Source organism: Hippichthys cyanospilos, chromosome 12, assembly GCF_059441005.1.
Source record: "Hippichthys cyanospilos isolate Australia breed blue-spotted pipefish chromosome 12, RoL_Hcya_1.0, whole genome shotgun sequence".
In the NCBI taxonomy this organism is placed as follows: Eukaryota; Metazoa; Chordata; class Actinopteri; order Syngnathiformes; family Syngnathidae; genus Hippichthys; species Hippichthys cyanospilos.
In genome coordinates this window covers 16,545,653-16,551,964 of record NC_142380.1, presented here as the reverse complement: position 1 = coordinate 16,551,964, position 6,312 = coordinate 16,545,653, and the positions used below count along the sequence as shown (strand labels likewise).

Sequence of the window (6,312 nt, the reverse complement as noted above, 5' to 3'; positions counted from 1 at the left end):
GAGAAAAGGGGCTGCAATGTATTTCAATGTTATTTCGACACGATAATCAACATATAACTACATCCACGCACTTTAGTTTGCCTCCGCCGGGCGAGTCTCACAGCGCGTCACACGGGCACGACAGGGTCAGTGACCGCGCACGCTGCCTGTTTATCTGTATGAGAGGTCCACGGGAGCGCGCACCCCCCGGCCGAGGAAGGTGAGCGAGTGTCTGGAGGGGAGGACTCGGGAACGCGACCGACCAGCCGAGGGATCGATCGGATTATACTCGATTTGAGTGAAATTAACACAAAGGGGAGAAGCGCAACGCGCACTCGTCGGCCAAGTCGCAGATGCGAGACCCACCGGAGATACATTTCATGATAACGTTCAAATTCAACTTTTTTTCCTCCCTCCCCCATTTTGTTTATTGAAAGCCAGAAAGGACCACGGTGATTTTTTTTTTTTCAAACGGATACTAACCCCACTAACGAGGAGTTGATCTGATTAAAAAAAGAAGCCCGAAGTGCCCGATCTTGCTCGGTAAGACGATTTTAAATTCACATTTTCATGAAAATGCGCAGAGCATAATTGGCACGTCGTGTTGTAGTTGATGTGAAAGCAGTATTCGTCAATTAGAGGCATTTCCATTCGGCGAATGGTAAGTTTTCGGTACTTTTGAACGCAATCGGACTCGCTGAGTGCGAGCGAGATTGGCGTGTGATTCGTGGATAACTCGCGGGAAATCATCTCATCTGGGCGACAAGTGTATTCTCTCTCAGGTTTATTCTCATTTAGATGGAAAGTCATTGAAGGTCTGTGTATCAGCCATGCCGAAATGCTAACAATAGCAATTTTAGCTTTGCCACCCGCTATCGCACACGCACGCACACAAGCCACTTTCCGATAGTTACTTGGAAAGTGGAAAGCTTTTTTTCCCGGGACGGCACGGCGAACCCCTCGTCTTCTGTCTATTTCTCGCCCACTTCTTGAGTTTTTTTACGTTGTGGAAAAAAATCTACTTGAATGAATGGTGAAGTGTGGGTGTTAGCATAGTTAGCTAATTGTGTTGAGCTTTCAGGAGACACGAGGTGGCTCGAGCGTAGAGGTGAGTCACTGGCCGACAGAATGAGCCAATCTCCCATGGAGTTTCCCGGCGGGGAAAAAACGTAAATAAACGTCGAACTGGCCCATATGAACACAAATGTGTAAAGTTTGGAGTATGAAAGTATAATTTCAATTGAATTCGCGTCTGCATTTGATGGGGACATTGTAAAGTGGCCGTAGTAGTGGCTCGTTTTATTGGACGGGAGGGACAGAGGAGAGGAGGGGGAATTGTGAGGCCAGGCGGTCATCTACATTAACTGCGTCGTTCACGTTTGTTTTGTCCCGCTTTTTAGTCATTTAAATGTCGCCAACAAGACGCGCAAAGTATCGTTTACTGTTGTTTCTCGCCTAACTCCCGAAGTAGACCGATTTTGCACTTGAATAAACGCTCAAATGGTTCGCGTTCCTCTGTTGGGAACGACGGTGCGAAACGCCAATGATAGGCTAATTAGCCTCGCTAGCCGCTTGGAGGTTAGCCCAGTGCTAGGACACAGAAGTTCAGCTAGCGTGTTAGCCAGTCCTCATCTTCATTGTGTACTTATTAGCCCCCGAGCTAGTTACTAACCTGCTCGGGGCGATAATCGGAGGATGCTTCGCTCTTGGGCAAGTGAAGTTTGCTTGCCTTCGCATTTACTCTGGGTGAGTTCAACGAATCAAGTCCGCGTCCCGATATTCGTGTTGCATTTTGTTATTTTTGTTTGGCGGCGTGCAGTTTTTATGGTGTTAAATTTGCGGTCGTCGACCAAGTTTGGCCGTGACTTCAGTTACACTTGTTACTCGACATGGTCGGGAGTAAACTGAGGCACCAAACACCTGCCGACACCCCGGTACTGCTTTACTGATGAACAAACCCATAAAAGTAATTCGTTTTAAACACAATTTCTAAGTTTTTTTTAGTTTCTTGTGCCGCTTGAGCTGTCGTGCCCCTCTTTTCCATTATGTTCTGTAAACACTCAACTCGCGTAATGGTCTCTGGCGCTCGCGAAACTTTGCTTTAGAAAAAAAAAAGTATCACAGAAACAAGTTCTACTGCGAAACATAACGCCGGAGTAATGTTCTCATAACGCGACACGCTCGTTGTGAAGAGCTGCACGGTTGTTTTTCCGCCTCCCGTCTGCTGTTGAGCTTGGAGCCGCTACCCCCACAACCTTGCGTCTGTGAGCCAAGATGGCAGCTCGTCATGTTTAGCGGGCTACGGAGGGAGAGATAAGAGGCCCCGACCACACACACACGCGCGCACACACGCACACAACAGATGTTCACCGGCGTGGCTCTTTCTCTCGCTTGTCTTTTCTTGTGGATTGAATAGAGACGGGCCCTTATAAAGTAGGATTGCTGCGATTTGTTTGGCGGTTGGTCGTGCTGAGCTATAAAGAAACCGAGAGAATTTACCATGTTCTTCGTTATTTGCATATTTTTTGACTTTTCACCAAAGTTTACCTTTAGAGTATTGCTTGAAAAATCTCGTGTTGGTAATTTAGGAAAAAAAACATGGATAAATAACGATTTGAGCATTATGACTATTACCTAAACCTACTGTAATATAAATTCACTACAATTTTTTAAATGTTAAAGTTGAGGCATATATTACTTGTTTATAGGTGCAGGATACTTGGAAAATTAGTTAAAAATTCCCACTTCCATAGGTTAGTTTACAGGCACAGTTTTTTTTGTCCCATCGGTTTTTTATAAAAATAATATTAATATAAACTTTGAGAGGATGAAAATGATCACCAACAATTCCTACAATACATAGTAACCAGTGTAATCAATAGTAACACACACATCAATATATTTCCGCAGTACTAGCTGCATAATTGACGAGAAATTGTACATTACAAAGCAAGCTACCTTGTTGACAGTTGGCCCAGCACTGGCTTGTTGTGTATGGAAGAGTTGCTAAATGTCGCAAGAATCTGTAGATAGGTATGTAATGAACCGCTGGGCTGCGATTTCATCTTATTGCTACCATTCCTATATCCACTGCCATTTTTGAAAAGTTGTGGGACGCATTGTCCCAACAGGAGTGAAAGGGTTACCTCACATTTGTCAAATTCAAGGCCCACCGCATCCTTTTATATGGCCTTATTTTTTTTTAGGGCTAGGTTTTACTAAAATCATGAGTCTCATTGTTGCAAAGGCAAAATCCAGGTGAGTTCACTTTCATCACCCTCTCCTTTGCAAAGCTTAATGCCATATTTATTAACCTTAACCAGAATCTTGTGTATCATTGTAGCAAAGATAGGCTCGTGGTGATAATGAATACCTTCACCTTCGTCTCCATCAAAGTTCATCGAGAAGGATTTGTGAAAAACTATAACAAGTGTGGAAGCCGTGTGGGATAAATTGTAAAAAAAAAATATTGACCTATTGCAGATTTTTCCTACTGCTAGTGTTAGCAGGGTTAGGGTTAGCCCGTTGGAGCAGCACGTCCATCTCTTAGTTCAGGGATCTGAGTTCAAATCCACCTTGCCTCGGCCTTGTGTGGCGTTTGCATGTTGTCTCCGAGCACGCGTGAGTTCTCTCTGGGCACTCTGGCTTCCTCCCACACTCCAAAAACATGCATGGCAGCTGTATTGAACATATTAAATTCTCTTTTGGTGTGATTGGGTGCATAAATGATTTCTGTGTGCCCAGCGATTGGTTGGCAACCTGTTCAGGGTGTCCCCCACCTCCCCAAGTCAGCTGAGATAGGCACCAGCAATCCTGCGACCCTTTTGAGGATAAGCAGCTCTAGAAAATGGATGGATAACAGAGTATTCCCTCTACATTCATTTTGCAGTGGCGGCCCTCTGCTACTCAAATGCTGCGACCACTGCTCGGGCTGAGCGGTATAACGTGAGCTCAGACAACGGGCCATGAGATCACTTTCAGACCATTCTGCGAAAGCCTCAGTCTCTGAAGCACTTAAGTCTCTTGCAGAAGGGGGGGACAGATATTGAGCCTATTACTTGTTTTGTAGCCAGTGGGCTTTCATCAAAGGCAATATTAGCACCCCCCCCCCCCCCCCCCCAAAAAAAAAAAGGAAAAGTTTGTGAACTTCTTAGCAGATAATAAACGACTTCCTTTCTTGCATCTTCTTGGTACGTCAAAGGTAAGAGGATGGTCCCGGTACTGCGTCTACTTACAGCACCCACATACTGCCCGTGCAAGAGAAAATACACGCCCACCTTATCTGAGATGTTGTTCACCTTTTTTCTTTTCATTTTTTTCCGTAATTGGGGAAAGAGAAGTTTTTCCACCATGTCGGCCAAGTAAACAGCAATATTTGTAACAGTTTTACTGTGGAAAATGTCCAAGTGGCAAAAAAGTGTGTTTGGAACACAGGGTCAGACAATGTTGTAGTACATAATTCACCCTGAACTGTGTTTATGAATATTGGTTTCCAGAGGGGACTGATTTGATGGAACGAACGGCTTGCTTTGTTGGCATCTCCAATTTATTCCAATGCCAGTTAAACGCTTGTTTTTGGCTTCTTCATTCACTCTGCCTCTTACTCCCACTACTGATTGCTAAAATGTTAACTTTTTTTTGTTGTTGCTTCACCGTGGCGGCATCATGAATGGGGCTCGGCAGCCATACGCTGAGAGGCAGGTTTTCAGTGAACAAGCTGATTCAATTCATGGTTAGAAATGCAGCCATCCAAAAAGTCCAAATTTATAACATAATTTTTGTTACAAAACTTTGTAAGAAATTCCATTTCCAATACACCCAAGGTAAAGTTCAGTCATTTCTATGCACACCTTTAACTGCAGAAAACATAAAATACCATGATTTTAATACCAGGCTCTTTAAATTACTATAATACTGTATTTTACTCACAACATATGTTCCATCTAATCACTTGTGTACAATACCAAATAAAATAACTAGGTTTCATTCTTCCATTCAACATTCATTCTGGTTCTTACAGAATATCAATGAATCGAAATAAAGAATGAGCCTGCCTCTGTTTTGTAATTATTACAATATTTACCTAAAAAAAACTCACATTGTTAAATTAGTCCCTATTTACCATTGAACAAGAATGATATTGAAAGGCATAGTGTGCAGGGTTTCTGTATTTCATTTTCATCGGACAGCTGAGCTTTAAAAAATTTTTATATATCCCCTGTAATGTGCTCACGTACCCCTGGTTGGGAAACACTGCATTGCTAGACTTACTCTATTAGAGCTGTTCCTTCTGCGGAGAACAAATAATGTTCGCATACGTGCAAAGCTTGTTTCAGATAGTTCTTGCGAGAGTGAAATATTTTGCAAATGTCATATTGTTAGTCACTGTTAATCTTTTTTTTTATGAAATTATGGTCTGCAAATTGAGACAACCATTTATCAATAAATGTAGGCATACTCTACAACTCCGAAAAAACTTTGGAATAAATCCTATGCGGTGTGACCACCTGAAAAAGTTGGTTACATCAGGGCTGTCAGTACAAAAGTTAGTGAGGGCCATGAACATAACTATCTTTCTCAGAATGAAAATTTAAATGTGTGTGCTCAGTTGCATGACGCTACCATTTCCCACAAGTTTTTCCCCGCCTGTCTGGGGTCATGTTTATCACGCACCTCAAGTTTCAGGGAACGTCTGCCACTTCTGCTTGAAAAAACAAATCCTAGAGGAAACATGGTCAAATAAAGACATCATCTTTGCTTGGTACATAAATCAAGCCTTTGTAATATGGTCGTATGTATATTGTACTGCATCTGAATTTATTTAGATGCTATGTTGCTTGATAAGCAATACAGTGTTCCATATTTTATCGCGGGGATTGCGTTCTCAAAAATGCCCGCAGGAACCTAAATCAAAAATAGATTTATTTTTTTGTTTGTTTGTTTTTGTTTTGTTTGTTTTTGTCATTGTTTTGTTTCTTTTTGCTAAATAATACATTGAATAATTTTATTTCTGGTCCAACTTGTAACAAGAAAGATCAAAAACAGCAAGGCAAACATGCAAAAGATATGGTCATGGTCAAAAACTTGATCTATATATATTTTTTAATAAAGTAAATTGCTAGTTTTTGACTGGTCTGACTTAAAGGAAAGAAAGAATAACGTAAACATGCAAAGTAAAAAGTTATGGCCATAAATGAAAATTCGTGATCGAGTGAAGCCGCGATATCCAAAAGACTATGTCTTGAGGGAACATTGTACGTATTATATTAATGTAAGACAGACCCTCTCAAGTAGTGTGGCAGGCCCCACTGAGGGGGTGCGGACAACCCCAGG

At 42.2% G+C, this 6,312-nt stretch overlaps 1 protein-coding gene across 3 annotated transcripts in view; it reads left to right on the top strand.

Annotated features, from left to right (window-relative positions):
- Positions 1-251: 251 nt before the first annotated feature.
- The window catches only part of chd7 (chromodomain helicase DNA binding protein 7), an 85,071-nt gene continuing 79,010 nt past the window's right edge, over positions 252-6,312 (top strand). For 2 of the 3 annotated variants that reach the window (XM_088429232.1, XM_088429230.1), the window contains exon 1: positions 252-522. The gene's annotated coding sequence lies outside the window, so the exon portion shown is untranslated. Of the gene's footprint in view, positions 523-1,701; positions 1,726-6,312 lie in introns of those variants that run through there. The other variant, XM_088429231.1, reaches the window with a different exon arrangement.